Source organism: Neofelis nebulosa, chromosome 8 (assembly GCF_028018385.1).
Source record: "Neofelis nebulosa isolate mNeoNeb1 chromosome 8, mNeoNeb1.pri, whole genome shotgun sequence".
NCBI lineage: Eukaryota > Metazoa > Chordata > Mammalia > Carnivora > Felidae > Neofelis > Neofelis nebulosa.
This window is the reverse complement of record NC_080789.1, coordinates 68,600,016-68,616,134: the sequence shown is the minus strand read 5'-3', so window position 1 is coordinate 68,616,134 and position 16,119 is coordinate 68,600,016. Positions and strand designations below refer to the sequence as shown.

Here is a 16,119-nt window from a genome sequence, read left to right as displayed (position 1 = left end):
CCCCAAGTATCTCCATCACAAGGCAAGTTGGAAGAATTTTATCTGAGGCTTTGAGGATAGTAGAGTGAGGGCTTGTCGCACAGCCCCGCAACTCACCACAGACTGTCAGCCACCTCTGCTTTCAAAAGTCCGCTGGACATTCCCATTTCCAGGAACGTGTTCCTGTTTTGTCCTACATGCCCGGTTCCTGAGCTCTTCCTCTCTTCGGGCTTCACCATCTTCGTCTCCCTTCCTTGTTAGTCTAGTCTCCTCCTGTTCTCTTTCCTGTGCTGCCAAAGGAACACCATCTCTTTTTTCTTCATTATTCACAGCAATTAGCTTTTCTCTTTGTGTCGCACCTCCACTTTCCAGAACCATGTCCTATCAGAGTGTTTTTCAAATAAAAAATGATATGCTTACTGGGAAAATGTGGCTATTGACTCTGAAATGATTTTTTTCATTAAAAGTACTTATGTTAACAATAAATGCCATATAGTGCTGTTCTACTATTAATGAATAATTCCTCTGTAGATCAATGATTCACAAACTCCAGTGAAAAATCTCCTTTTATTCAATTTGCTAGTATTTTGGAGATGGAGAAGTTTTCCATCTTTGTTCCTGAGAGAGATTGATTTGCAGTTTCTTTTCTTTATTGTAACATTCTGGACAGTTTTTGGTGTCAAAGTTATCCTGGCCTCAGAAAATGAGTTGAGAATGCATATTCTTTTTCTCTTCTCTGGAATAGTTTGTATAAAGGACTATTATTTCTTCTATAATATTTGGAAGAGTTCACAGGTGCGAACATTGGACCTGGATTGTGTGTGTGTGTGTGTGTGTGTGTGTGTGTGTGTGTGTGTGTGAAGGTTTATTTTTGGGAACTCAAATTGTTTTTATCTTAATGTTTCTTATACATGCAAAAAAGAAGAACTAGTTACAAGAAGTACAAATGTGAAAACAAAATTTATATACTAAAAATCAACAAACCATAAATAAAAACCATAATAATCAAAATTAACAATATTATTTCAGTGTATTGGATAATTGTTTTCTTTGGCTAAGTTGCAGTTTGAAATGTGAATGCAGTGTTGTTTGGGTCTTCTGAGTTTGCTGTACCTAAGCTGTCTTGTGCCAAGGGATGACTCAAATCTCTCATCCCTTTTCTTCATCCAAAGTATGAAAAAGTTTTCTCATAAGGTACACAGTGACATCATTTGGCTTCCATTTAGCAGAAATGCCTCATCTATGCATTAAATCCTCAACTGCCGTTTTTTGCAACTAGTCTTAATCTTTAGAATAGTCCATTATATTACTTGGTGGCAGGAGGTTGTTTCAAGTTGTCAAATCAATCTCGTTATTAACTAATACGTGAAATCAAAATTGCATGCTATTGGAAAAATCTTTTAATTGAAAACTATCATTCAAAAGAGAACTTGCACGTTCATAACTGGTAAAATAATTCATCGTGAGTGTAATTGAGAATAAGGGGTAGTCAGTCATTTCTGTTTTGATATTAGGACACCTAAGGTCTGGCTGTGTGGTCCCTTAAAGTGACTCCTTTGAGCTACTGTAAACACAAATGCAGGTGCTGGAGCTAAAATTGCATGGTAATATCATTTGAGGATAACATGGTTGTCTAGATGATTACTAATATGTTGATAGTATTTTTTATATTGATAGTATTTTTTTTAAATTTTTTTTTCAATGTTTATTTATTTTTGGGACAGAGAGAGACAGAGTATGAACGGGGGAGGGACAGAGAGAGAGGGAGACACAGAATCGGAAGCAGGCTCCAGGCTCTGAGCCATCAGCCCAGAGCCCGACGCGGGGCTCGAACTCACGGACTGTGAGATCGTGACCTGGCTAAAGTCGGACGCTTAACCGACTGTGCCACCCAGGTGCCCCATATATTGATAGTATTTTTTAATAGTTACTCATTTTTGAGAGAGAGAGAGCGAGAGCGAGAGAGCGCAGGAGCAGGGGAGGAGGAGACAGAGGGGGAGACAGAGGATTCAAAGCGGGCCGTGCGCTGACAGCAGAGTGCCCAGTGTGGGGCTCAGACTCACAAACCGGGAGATCATAACCTGAGCCGAAGTCAGACGCTCAACCAAGTCATCCAGGTGCCCCAAAGTTGATAGTATTTTTAAAGATTATTATCAAAAGGGAAATATAGACTTAAAAAATTTCTGCAGGGAACACATAGGCCATTGAAAATGTACTTACAGACCCCCATGAGTCCAGGGATCCTAGTTGAGAAACGCTGTTCTATATAAGGAATGAATTTTTAAAAATTCTGCTATTGTCTGGTGGCCTATTCATCATCCAGTTCTGTTGTTCTTTCCTGTGTGCACTCTACTGTACTCTACCAAAGCCAATGTTTACTTTTAACAGGGTTATTACTATTGAGCAGAAAGATTTTAGGCTCTGCATATGCACATGCAAAGTTTACTCCAAGTGTTGAGCTAAGAAGACTTTGCTGTCCTGTAACAAGTGCTGTAAAGGGAATGGCTGCCTACTATGGCAGGATCGTATTCGTCCGTGTGGTTTTTGTTATTTAGGTTATTTGTTTATCCTGTGACATGCCCCTCTTGGGGCTGGACCACAGGCTTCCGTTGTCCTGAGCGGACGTCAGCCCAGCAGAGTCAGAGGATAAATGCATTAAATCCTTGGTATTTAAGTGTCATAAAGCCTATCCTATTAAACCTGCGGACTCTGTTCATTAGCCCTTCTGCGCCCTACAGGGTGGGGTCTTAAGAGTTAGGGGAAAACTTAGCGTAGAAGCAGAGAGCAGGATGATGGTGAAGATCTCTAAACAAGTGTGGTATGCCCTGCTCCCCTGCCTTGTGGTTAGCTCTAACATGGGGGAAAAGACAAAAACTAGAACAACTCTCTAAAACATGAGAAGCCTTGAGTAGAGGGGACACATGCTCTGCTTCCTGTCTAGAACCCTGGGAACTATTCATTCAGGAGCATCCCATGACCATAAACTTAGGGACAGAAACATGGGGAGCAGGGTTGGACGGGTATGAGGTAGCCCCAGTGGGTTTCCTGCAACCCATTGTATAAGACAAAGGAGTTAGAAGGAGAGCAGAATTTGTCTATAAAAAATAGGCACAAAAAATAGCTACAGGCCAACTGGCAGACCTAAAGTTGTTCTATCAGTTGCAAGGGGATGTCATCAAAAGACATCAAAGGATGGTATGTCTCCAAATCACTAAGAATGAGAATGCTTAGAAGCTTCCAGCAAGGAAGTGGGACAATGACCATGGTTGTGACTGGGCAGATGGCTGTGGACAGATGATTAAAGACTAGATGTCTACCCTCATGCCATGATGGTACATGAACCCCAATATAGACGCCACCTCAGCGAGAAGGAGGGGCAAGGGACAATCCCCAATGACTGATCCTAGGGGAACTACAAAGCTCTGAGATTGACTAATCATATTTTAATAAAAATTATTTTTCAGTATCTAAATCTGGCAAAACGTTCAGAAGAATCATAAAGTTAATTGACAAGTTCTGTCCTGTAAAAATATTCATCAAAGAAATAGATCCTGAAGGCAGGCCAAGAGATATTTTCTGAGAAACTATCTGGGCTTCTAAATTTGCATACTTCAATATAAAAGTATTGACTTAAGAGTATCCCAAATTTAGCAGAATTTGCTCTGAGCTTACCAGGTACCTCAGTAGAGAGAGATTTTATCAGGTGGAGAAAATATACAGAACAGGATTATTTTAAAGCATCAATAATTTAACACTGAATGCCCATAAAATATAAATTTGAGGAAAATTGTAGGCATTTTAATTTTTGTAAACACCATAGTTAAAAAGATACATTCTAGAAAAAATAGCCAGACATGATGCTGAAAATAGGTAATGTTAAAAAACTGATTAAAGTTTGTGAATATATAGAAAATCAATAATTTTTATATATTTTATAAGGAAACACATTTAATTTTAAACGTGTTTAATTTAAACACATTTAATTTTAAATTTGAAATAACGGATCTATAAAGAAGCAAAATACTAAGTGTAGAGTTTATTGAATTTACATAAACTGTAATCAGCAACCAGATGAAAAAAACAGAACACTCCCAGGACTCCAGAAGCCCTCTCGCAGTGCCTGCCTACCCCTCTCAAGGCAACCAGTACCCTGGCTTCTATCAACATAGATTAGTTTTGCCTCATCTTGAATTCTATTAATGCATTCTTTTGTGTCTGGCTTCTTATGCTCAGTATTAAATTTGTGAGATTGATCTGTGAGTTTGTATGTAGTGGTAGGTTATTTATTCTCATTACTGTGCTCTTCCATTGTACAAATATACCACAGTTTTTTAGCCATTCTTCTGTTGATGGATATTTGTGATGTTTTTAGTCTGGGGCTTTGGTGAATGGTGCTGTAAATGGTAAAAGTGTATTTTTGTGAGAGTCTTTTGGTAAGTATATGTACACTTTTCTGTTGTATAGTCTTATGAGTGGAATTACTGGATCATATGGTGTATGTAGATTCAGCTTAAAAAGATGATGCCAGACAGTTTGCCAAAGCAGTTGTACCGATTTACATGCCCATCTGCAGTACCATCAGAGTTCCAGTTGCTGACGGCATCCATAACTTGTGCATTTCTTCTTCTCCCACTTCTTTCTCAGTCTTCGTGGTCTACTTTTCTTCCTCTTCCTCTTTCTTTTTCCTTCCCTTCCTCCTTCATTTTCCTTCTCTTCCCCTCCATCTTCCTCTTCCTCCTCCTTTCCCCTCCTTATCCTTCTTCTCCTTCTATATCTCCTCCCTCCTATCTCCTTTTCCTCCACCTCCTCCACCTTCTCCTCCTTCTTTAGCTCTTCTTTCTGATAGATATCTGCTGGTAACATATTGTGGGTTTAATTTGTATTTCCTTGATGTCTAATAACTTGATCGTCTTTTCACGTGTACTGGCCATTTCAATATTCCCTATTGTGAAATGCCTGTTCGAGTCTTCTGCCCATTTTTAAAAGTTGGATTACATGCCTTTTCCTTATAGCTGTGGAGGTCATTACATATTCTGGATATGAGTCCTCTGTCAGATATGTGTATTTAAAATATATTCTCTGACTTGAAAATTATTACCATTAAGTATGATATATGCTATACAGTTTTTATAATCCTCTTTATCAGAAAATGAATTTCCTTTTGAGTCCTAATTTGCTAAAAGTTTATCATAGAAGAGTGTTGCATTTTATTAAGTGCTTTTCTGCATCTTTCAAGTTGATCACAAGCTGTTTCTACTTTTTTCTGTTAAAGTAAGTGAGACACATTGATTGAATCTGGAATGGTAAACCAACTTCCAATTCTTGGAACAAACTCAACTTGGTCATTATATATTTTCTTTTCCTTCACATTTCAGAATTTCATTAAAAAAATTTTTTAATGTTTATTTATTTTTGAAGTAGAGAGAGAGCGCAGGCAGGGGAGGGGCAGAGAGAGAGGGAGACAGAGTCTGAAGCAGGCTCCAGGCTCTGAGCTGTCAGCACAAAGCCCTAAGTGGGGCTTGAACTCATGAGCCGTGAGATCATCACCTGAGCCACAGTCAGACACCTAACTGACTGAGACACCCAGGCGCCCCAGAATTTCATTTCTTAATGTTTCATTCAAGGTTTTTGTATCTATATTATTGCAAAAATACTAATCCATAATTTCCCTTTCTTTTTATGTCCATACCCAGGTTTAATGTCCAGGTTATATGGTCCTATAATACAAGCTGGTAAATATTCTTTCTCTATGCTCTGAAAAACTACATAAAATCAATTGTTGTTGCTTCCTAAAATGTTTAGAAGAATTCATGAGTAAATCTATCTGGGTGGGGAGTTTCCTTGGTGGGATGGTTTTAAGTTACAGTTTCAACATCTTTAATAAACATAAAATTGTTTAAGTTTTCAATATCGTTTTTCAAGGAATTGGTCTAATTCATCTACATTTTCAAATATATTAACATAAAGTTATTTAGAACTTTTCATTATCATTTCAATATCAGTAGGATCCATAGTGATGTTTCTTTTCCATTTCTGATATTGTATTTGCACTTTTTTTCTCTTTATATTTGATTAGTCTTCTTAGGAATTTATTCTTTTCATTAGTCTTTGCAAAGATCCACCTTTGAATTTCTTGAGTATTTCTATAATGTACCAGTTTTCTATCTTAACAATTTTTGCTTTTTATTCTTCTTCTTCTTTTTTACTTCCTTTAGGTATATCTGCATTTAACACAATAACTTTTCTTACAAGCACAGCTTTAGCAGTATCCCACATATTTTGATTTGCCATATTTTTATTAACCTTTAAATATTAAAAAATTATTAAAATATCAATAATTTATAATTAATAAATTATTTATAAATTTATAAATAATTAAAAACATTAAAATTTTATAAAGTTAAAATATTTTCATTTTCTACTTTTATACCTTCCTTGATTTGTAGTTAATTTCTGAGCAGTTGGAGATTTTTAACTTCTATTTTTGTATTGTTTTTGAGCTTAATTCCACTGTGTTGAGAGCATACTTTGTATGGCTTCAATATTTAAAATTGTTTGAGGTCTGTGAGTAATTAAGGTAACTATTCCATAGATAATTGCAAAGTAGGTATATTCTGAAATTGTTGGTGCAGAGTTCTGTATGTGTAGATTAGGAAAAGTTTGTTAAGCATGTTATTCAAATTGTCTATATCCTTACAATTTTTTTTAATCATTATTTTTATTTTTTTTCAATATATGAAATTTATTGTCAAATTGGTTTCCATATAACACCCAGTGCTCATCCCAAAAGGTGCCCTCCTCAATACCCATCACCCACCCTCCCCTCCCTCCCACCCCCCATCCTTACAATTTTTTAATCTGATTATTGTATCAGTTACTTGGAGATACATGCTAAATTCTTCCATTATATTTATGGATTATGTAAATTTTCTTTTAGTTTTATAAGTTTTTGCTGTATGTATTTTGAAGCTAAGTTATTAGATGATTACAGGTTTAGTATTTTATGTGTTACAGTCAATTAACCGCTTTGACATGAATAAATGCCCCTTTTATCTTTTGTAATGCTTGTTCTCTTAAATACTATCCTTCTGATAATAGTTAAGACTTACCAGTATTTTGGTTAGTGTTTGTATGGTGTATACTTTTCCATTCTGTTTAATCTTTTTCTTTGTTCTTATATTTAAATTATATTTCTTAGGGGCACCTGGGTGGTGTAGTCAGTTGATTTCGTCTCAGGTCATGATCCCAGGATCATGGGATCAAGTCCCACATCAGGCTCCAAACTGAGCATGGGGCCTGCTTGGGATTCTCTCTCTATTTCTCTCTCTCACTTTACCTCTCATCCCCACTGTGTTTTTTTCTCTCTCTCTCACTCTCTTTCTCTCTCTCTCAAAAAATGTATCTCCTATAACCAGCATGTATTTGTGGGTTTTTGAAATTGGGTCTGACAATTTTTGTCTTTTAGTCAAACTATTTGTTCTATTTATATTTATTGTAATTACTAATATATTTAAGTTTATAATGACTCTCTTACTACTTGTGTTTATCTGACCCACCTGTTCTATTTTTCTCTACTTTTAACTTCCTTTGGATTAATCAAATTTTTTTTATTCCACTTTTCTGCTTGATTATTTTGTTAATTACATACTCTAATACTATTCTTCTACACCTTGCCCTAGAGATTACACCATGCGTTCTTGACTGACTGCAGACTAATATAACTTGTCACTTTTACTTTTTGCGTAATGCAAGAACCAGAGAACTGTTCAACTTTGTTCACCCTTCCTATCCTTTATGTTATTCCTGTATTTTTATTCTACACATATGCTAATCCCCTTAAGACAATATTATCAGTTTTTGTAGAAATAACATTGACTTAGATTTACTCCTAATACTCTTCATTCTTCATTTCTGTGCTTCCATCTTGGGTTATTTTTCTTCTGCTTAAAAAGTCTCTTAGTGTTTCTTCTAGTAAAGGGTCTACTGGCAACAAATGCTTTCAGTTTTTGTCTAAAAAATGTCTTTGTTTCAATTTCATTTTATAAAACAGTATTTTCTTCAGGTTGTGTGTAGTTTTTTAAAACAGTATTTTCTTCAGGTTGTGTGGCAGTTACTTGTTTTCAACACTTTGAACATATTCTATCTTTGTCTTCTCAATTCCATTGTTTCTACTGATAAATCAGCTCTCAGACTTATTGTTGTTCCTTTGAAGGTAATGTGTCTTTTATCCTGGCTGCTTTAAATTTGTTTTTCAGCAATCTGATTATGATGTGCCTGGGTGTGGTTTTCCTGGATTCATAGGATTTTAAAATATGTGATTTGATATCTTTGGTCAGTTTTAGAAAAATCTCAAATATTCCTTCTGCCCCATTCTTTTTCTGGGTTCCAATTATATGTGTCTTAGGCCCTTTCATCATATCCCATCTCTGTCTTACAAATATATTTTCTGTTTGTTTAAACCTTTTTTTCTCTCCTTGTGTTTTATTTATTTTAATGTTTATTTATTTTTGAGAGAGAGAGAGAGAGTGCAAGCGGGGGTGGGGGGCAGAGAGAGAGGGAGACAGAGAATCCCAGGCAGGCAACATGTTGTCAGTGCAGAGCCTGACATGGGGCTTGAATCCACAAACTGTGAGATCATGACCTGAGCTGAAATCAAGAGTCGGATGCTTAACGGAACGAGCCACCCAGGTGCCCATCTTCTTATGTTTTGGTTGCTGCACTGCATCACACTCACCTTTCCCAGTTACGATTGATTGAGAGGCTTGTTTTCCCAGCTGCTGGGTATGTTGGTGCTGACAATTCTCACGTGTTGGTTCTTTCCAGGAATTTAATTCAGCTGAAGCTAACCACCTCCCTGAAGTCCATGCCCTCATCCTGGGAACAGCCTATCAAATGATTGATCAATGCAGGAGTATAAAAGATGGGCCCAGTTGCCCCCTGGCTTGAGCGTTTCCCGTGAAATTGGCTGACTCTATTGAGATGCGATTTTTCTCTCTGCCCTTCACTTTCTTTACTTCCCTCCAAATGTTTATCCCAAAGAGCTCTCCCCTGAAAATTTCTGAATTCTACTCTCTGTTTTAGAGTCTGCTTCCTAAGGAATCTTACCTGCAATATTATGCTTCAGTTTGTAATTTTTCTCTTAATCTATCTTGTAGTTCACTAATCCTGTCTATTGCTATGACTAGCTGTGGTTAAAGAATTCTTGAATTTTTAAGTTTAGTTATTTAATTTACAGTTCCATTTCCTTTGTTTTTTTTTTTCTTTTAAATAGACTTCACTTATTTGGAGAAACTCCTCATCTTCTTAAAATATAACTTGATAATCACATCTAGATCATCTGTAGATTTGTTTCTGGATTTTTTTCTTGTTCCTTTCTGTTAACATGCCTAATAACTTTTTAAGTTGAATGTTGAACAATATGAAAAACCATGAAGATTTGGGATGAGGTCTTTTTTCCTCCCAAGAGAATTTAATTTTCTTCTGGCAGACAGAACAGGGTAGATTACCTCTATGCAGTCAAGTATAGATCTGACTTGAAGGTGGATTTCACCATTTGTAGAAACCTGTTTATTTCTGGTTCACTCTTGCTCCTACATTTAGCTGTATAATAGTCTACCTAGAAACATGAAGTTTATAACAGCCTCTTACTTTTGTGGGTCCTGAATTTTGTTCTTTCAACAAGTGAGACTCCTGAAAGCTGTTTGTCTTCTCAGACTGTTATCTGATGCTTTCTGCTCATTCCATGCTGCTTATGTGAAACAAATGCTCCAAAAGAAAAAGTATAGATCTACACCCTCTCTTGGTCTGCTCTAGCACCATCAGAATCCATTTCCTTATTTTTTGCCACCTTAGTTTGATTGTCACTTGTCACCGTAAACATATGGTAGTTTTAAAAAGGCCTACAAATTATTTGCCCCATTTCCATCAAGAAGTGGAATCTGGGGCACCTGGGTGGCTCAGTCGGTTAAGCAGCCAACTTCGGCTCAGGTCATGATCTCAGTTTGTGAGTTCAAGCCCCGCGTCGGGCTCTGTGCTAACAGCTCAGAGCCTGGAGCCTGCTTCAGATTCTGTGTCTCCCTTTCTCTTTGCTCCTCCCCCACTCACGCTCTGTCCTCTCCCTCTCTCTCTCAAAAATAAACACTAAAAATTTTTTTTCAAAAAAGTGGAATCTATTTCTCCACTTCTTGACAGGCTTCTGACCAGCTTTAACCAAAAGAATGTGGAGAAGGCAACATTACTCAAGTTCTGAATTTGGGCTTCACGAAGGTTTGCAGCTTCTGCAAACCCAAGCAGTGGAAACCATCCCAAAACCTTTGGGCAAACCCAAGCAAGCCTGTTGGTGAATTAGAGACCATATGAACAGTGCACTGCCATCTACTTAAGATCCCAGACATGAGTGAACTCAGACATGAAGAGCTGATCCTGACCCAGATCAGAAGGACCACCCAGGTCTTCTCAGCCCCGCTTGATAACCAGACTCATGAGCTAGATAAAACTTTTGTTACTTTATGCTGCAAAGTTTTGGGTTGGTATGTTATGTAGCAATATGTAAAGCTAATTATGTAATTTTTTTGGCATTTGAGTGTTCTTCTCCTGGATTTGACTTTCTAATTGGTCTCCTGGGGAATGCTGGGCTATAATTAAAAGTCTGAAGGCAATGAGAGGTGGAATTGATGGAACCTGAGGAGACTTCAAGCAGGAACAACTTTCAGCAGTAACTCTGCTCTCACAGGGTGATTAATAGAGTTTGGATAACTCAGAATCCTTATTCCTCCCAAACGTTACCATTCTAATTCTCATGGTTCCACTCTTTCTCAGTCAGTGCTGTTTCACATAAAATACACTAGAAAATTTACTTCCCCACCCTGCACAATGACACTCTGATTTTTATCTGTTTATGGATCCATTTATGGACCAATCGATCTGCTAATGTAGTCTGCCAGTTGATCGATCTGTTGTATTCTGTCAATCGATGTGTTATATTTTATCCAGCTATGTCATTCATAAGATTTTTTTTTAGAAAATGCGAGAAACTCCATGATTCTGTCTTTATCTAAAAGTTGACACTAAGCCTCAATTTTCTTTAAGTTCTGAAGCGTAGTTAAAAGCATTTAATGCCCAGCACTCCTCTATTTCTTGTGATTCTCCTACCGTGCTGTGGAGGTAGGCCCCATGTGCCAAAATCTCTTTAATAGGCACTTTCTCTGTATGGCTAGGATGGCTTAAGTAGCTATTTTGCCACTGCCACGTTGTGAATTATAAGTATTCTATTCCTTAATGGCAAATGAATCTTCACTACTGTGTAACCCAACCAAATCAGATAACCGGTTCCAGTCAGCCAAGGTACCTCAATAAGGATCCAGTGGTAGACAACAGAATCCACTCGAGCCAGTTTAAGGAGAGCTTCGGTTGGGGGATTAGATGCTTATAAAACTTTCAAAGAGGAAGCAACAGGCTCCAGGCAAGCTCCCAAAATGGTACTGCAGAATTGGTCTACGAAGTGAGTGAGCTTATGCTCTGTCATTATTAGGAAGCTGGGGAACTCGGAAGCTGCCTCCACAACTGCCGGTTCTAGAAACCGTCTTGCTCCTGACGTCTGCCATGATGTGGACTGGGTGAATGAGTCCTCTGCTCCTTACCTCTCAACCCCGTAAAGCTACGGATACTCCAAAGAACCAGCTTCTTCTAAGTCTGATACCGAAATACCCTCGTGGCAGTGATTTCCAAAAGAAGTTAATAGAGCACAACTTCTATCTTTGTAGATACCCTAGAATTTGAAGCTTCCAAATTTCATGCAGGTGTATCTGCTTGGCCTAAGCTATATGACTGGCTGAACTATAAAGGAATCAGGGAAATGTAGTTTTTCACTTTTCATCTTCTATTTCCTGACTCACAGAGTGTATCTGTTGCCCAATGGCCTCAGCATCCTCTGTAAGGGAATAGAGATGAAGGAATTTATCTGCTAAAATGCACGTGATCTGCTTGGAAACGTGCCAGTAACATGGATAATGCTCAATTCACGCTGTTTTTATTGTTGGTCTGGCATTGCTCAACAATGGGGGAAAGGCAGACTCCAGGATGGGAATCTGAGGCTGCTTCAGGCCAGAGTAGAAATGCACCTTTGTTTTCTTCCTACCAGTGTTGTGCTCTTACAAACGGCTTTCCCAAAATACCAGTGCTGGAAGGGGCTCGGTTTTCGATGAGCAACTTTGCACACCGTCTCTCTCATCGTTAACCCCTTCCATCAATTACCTCAATTTCCCAGTGAAAAATTCCACTTTCTTTCCTCATCTTTGTTAATTTCCTGGTTTCCTCTCTTTCTTGCTTTTCTCTTCCCTCTTTGTCTCCCTTGCCTGCCTTTAAAAATAAGGTTTTTTACATTATTAAAAGCACTTTATATTCTTAAAGTCTTTGACTTCACCATAATGAGTTAGTATTTGTAAAGCATTTAAAACAATTCCAGGCACACAGTAAGCATTGTTTGAAATACTTTTATTTACTAACTTAATTTACTAACTAAAATATGGACCTACCTTAGGCATACTTTGGGGCCCACCTTGCCTTATAGTGATGTTCTTTTAAAACTTCAGGAATTAAATCACTTTGGCTGTGATCCAAGATGGACCTATTTTATACTAAGTCTTGTTCTGGAGAGGAACACTAGAGGATAATTCAGTGTTACTATGGCAAAGTCCCAGCCCCCCACCCCCCATATATGCTGTAGAGAACAAGCTAATGCTGAGCATCAGGTCTAATTTCATGTGGTTCAACCTAAGTATTATAAATAAAAACAACCCGGTTGTACATGCTCAATTTTGGATTTCTCTTAACACATGGTTTCACACTTGCTTGTACTTCTGCTTAATAAGATTGGATATTGGTGGTGCCTGGGTGGCTCAGTCGGTTAAGTGTCCAACAGTTGGTTTTGGCTCAGGTCATGATCTCATGGTTCATGGGTTTGAGCCCTGCATCAGATCCTGCTGAGGATTCTCTCTCTCTGCCCTTCCTCTGCTTGTGCATGCACCTGTGCTGTCTCTCAAAATAAACTTAAAAAAAAAAAAAGACTGGATACTGGCTTTCCAGAAGAATCCAGAAATAATTGAAAGGGAATTACACACCTATTCATCATATATGTTTATATTTTGGACAACTTTAATTTTATCTTAAATGTGTCTTTTTAAGGGCCTTGAAGACAGAAAGGGGTACACTGACATAGAACACTTTAAAATCTGAGAGGATGTACTGGAACCTGCATTCAGAGCCTCAATCCTGGGAAGACCATATCCGGGAAAGCCTTGCTTGTAAAGATGTTATTTAAGATTTGCAGGACGCAAGTCAGGAAACCCTGATTCTGGCTCACCTGGGGCCCTTACAGCTATTAGCTGCTTTGTTTTCCTGCACTTCAGGCAGGGTTTAATAAGGCTATTTGGTGGTCTTTTTGTCTACACACGCTTCCTTATATTTTCCTTCGCTATGACCAGCCCATATGGATACTGCAGAACTCTCCACCTCTGAGATAGCAATAATTATCTCTTAAGTCCCTTGAAAGGAGCATTTACAACCTCTGCCTCTCAGTTTTGGAATGTGAGGAAATGATTATTCAGAAATTGTGTTTAATATTCATTTTTGAGAGAGCATGAGCAGGGGAGGGGCAGAGAGAGAGGGAGACACAGCCTCCAAAGCAGGCTCCAGGCTCCGAGCTGTTAGCACAGAGCCCGATGCAGGGCTTGAACCCACGAACTGCAAGATCATGACCTGAGCTGAAGTCGGGTGCTTAACCGATGGAGCCCCCCAGGCACCTCAGGAAATGATCATTTTAAACAAGGGTTGCAACAGACCTCAAATGTGGTGTCTTTTGTTAGATTTACTTTGGGAATAAACATTGTGGCAGAGCTTGATTCAAGAACAGATCCTGATGTTTGCAAACCGTCCCTTACATAGAATGCATAGGTTGGAATGCAAGTTCATCAACAACACTGATAAAAACCCATAATTTGCTGCCAAGCAAGGATCCAGCTGTTTTCTCCAACCTGAGTATACCCTATCCAGCCTAGTCAGTGTAACTGACCGATGACTACCTTACAGGTAGGATGACTGTATATCTTCACTTTCCAGGACAGTCCTGCATATTGTGCTGCATTGAGCCAGTTCATAGTCCCGTTCAATCTCAAGCATATCTAGATTTGGATGATAAGCTTTATGGACAACTTATTCTTAAACAAGTAAGAGGTCAGGAAAAAGCTACTCAGGATACACAGATCTGCTCTTGCCCTACAGAGTTCCTGGAGGCCTGATAAATAGTCGGCATTCATGCTAGTTGAATTGGGAACTTAATGGAATCTTCAGTGACAATGGGACCCCCCTCCTTCCCACTCATCTATACCCTTCTAAGCACTGTATACTCCCCTTCTAGTCTTCCCTTAAAACTGTTCAAGAGCGGGGCGCCTGGGTGGCGCAGTCGGTTAAGCGTCCAACTTCAGCCAGGTCACGATCTCGCGGTCCGTGAGTTCGAGCCCCGCGTCAGGCTCTGGGCTGATGGCTCGGAGCCTGGAGCCTGTTTCCGATTCTGTGTCTCCCTCTCTCTCTGCCCCTCCCCCGTTCATGCTCTGTCTCTCTCTGTCCCAAAAATAAATAAAAAATGTTGAAAAAAAAAATCTAAAAAAAAAAAACTGTTCAAGAGCATTGGCATCAATTAGCTCCTTTCTGCCCTCCCCAGTCCGCTCCATCTCCTACCTGCCATTGCTGCTGCAACTATCGTTCCACATTGTTAAGTTACATTTTCTATCTTGGGACTCTTTGCTCAACAATTACAATACATATTACGGCCACCCTACAAGAATTTATTTGTACCAATTATATGCTTTACTGGTTGCTTATTCAATTCTTCTATTCCTATTCTATTTCTTGTGTCCTATCTCCTTCCCATTCTTGGATTACATTTTTATTTTGAGTAATATTTTCAGAAGGTTATGTGGGTGGCAAAATCTCTAAATTGCTTGCATGTTCAAAATTATCTTCATTTTGCCTTCATACTTGAATGCTAATTTGCCTGGGAAAAGTTTCCAAATCCTTTCCCCTCAGAATAGTTTGGCAATTCCTTCATGATTTTCTAGCTTTTCAACTTGCTAGTCAGAAGTCTGGTGCCAGTTTCACTCTAAGTCCTTTGTAATTTTTCCTTCCCTTCTACCCTTTTTCTGGTTTTAAAAGTTTGTAACGTTTTTATCCTTGGAATTCATAAAAATCACCAAAACGTGTTTTTTAACATTTGCATAAAGCACACGGTGGGCCATTTCAATCTGAACGTACATGTCCTTCTTTAGCATATGGAAATTCCTTCCATTATTTCTTTTTTTTCCCCCTCCATGCTCTGTTCACTTATTGGGTAAATATTAGATGTCTGGATATAGCTCCATGTGTATTAACTCCTTTCATAGTTTTTCCTTATTTTTGAATGGTGTTCTTGGGGAAAGTCCTTAGCTCAAGCTTCCAGATTGCCTAAGACACCTCCCGTCATCTGTAGTCTTCTATTCAGTCCTTCTACTCAACTTTCATTCTAGCAACCAGAATTTTAGCTTCTGAAAGTTATTCAGTGTTCTCATGCTTTAAATTTCCTACTGTTCCTTTCTCATTTAATGGCAATGATTTTCTTAAATTGTCAGACACTTCTATAAGTTTAAGATTTTAGTTTTCTTGCATTAATAGTGCTTTCCTTGAGGACAGTTCCTCTACTTGGTCCATTTATTGACTTTTTTTCTCCCCTCAAATACTGGGGCCTGAATCCATATTGGGTGGGTTTGTGTGAAGGCTGGAGAAGCCCATCTTTGGGGTTTGGGGCTCCATGTGCATGGAGGCTGGCAGTGATCTAGGACCTTACCCTACTTCTCTTTCCACCTCCAGGGCTCGTGCTAGGCATTCCCTAGAAGTAAACTCACTTATTTTGAGAGGTATTCTTAGGTCTACAGTCCTAAGAAGAGGCCCTAAGGGGCAAATGCCATAGGCAACTGTTTGGAAAGTAGATTCCTGCATACTGTTTGGTTTTGCCAGTAACCAAGTCCATTTGCTTTATATCATTCATACAGAAATTCCTTAGTATTTTGGTCTGCTAATGACATGGCCTCTGGTTTTCTAGTGCTGTTATGG

The 16,119-nt window shown here is 38.6% G+C and overlaps 1 long non-coding RNA gene across 1 annotated transcript in view; it reads left to right on the top strand.

Annotated features, from left to right (window-relative positions):
- Nucleotides 1–10,452, top strand: part of LOC131519718 (uncharacterized) — a 34,552-nt gene extending 24,100 nt beyond the window's left edge. Inside the window, exon 3 of the long non-coding RNA XR_009265755.1 lies at nucleotides 10,171–10,452. This is a non-coding gene — a long non-coding RNA (uncharacterized LOC131519718). The remainder of the gene's footprint in view (nucleotides 1–10,170) is intronic.
- Nucleotides 10,453–16,119: the final 5,667 nt, after the last annotated feature.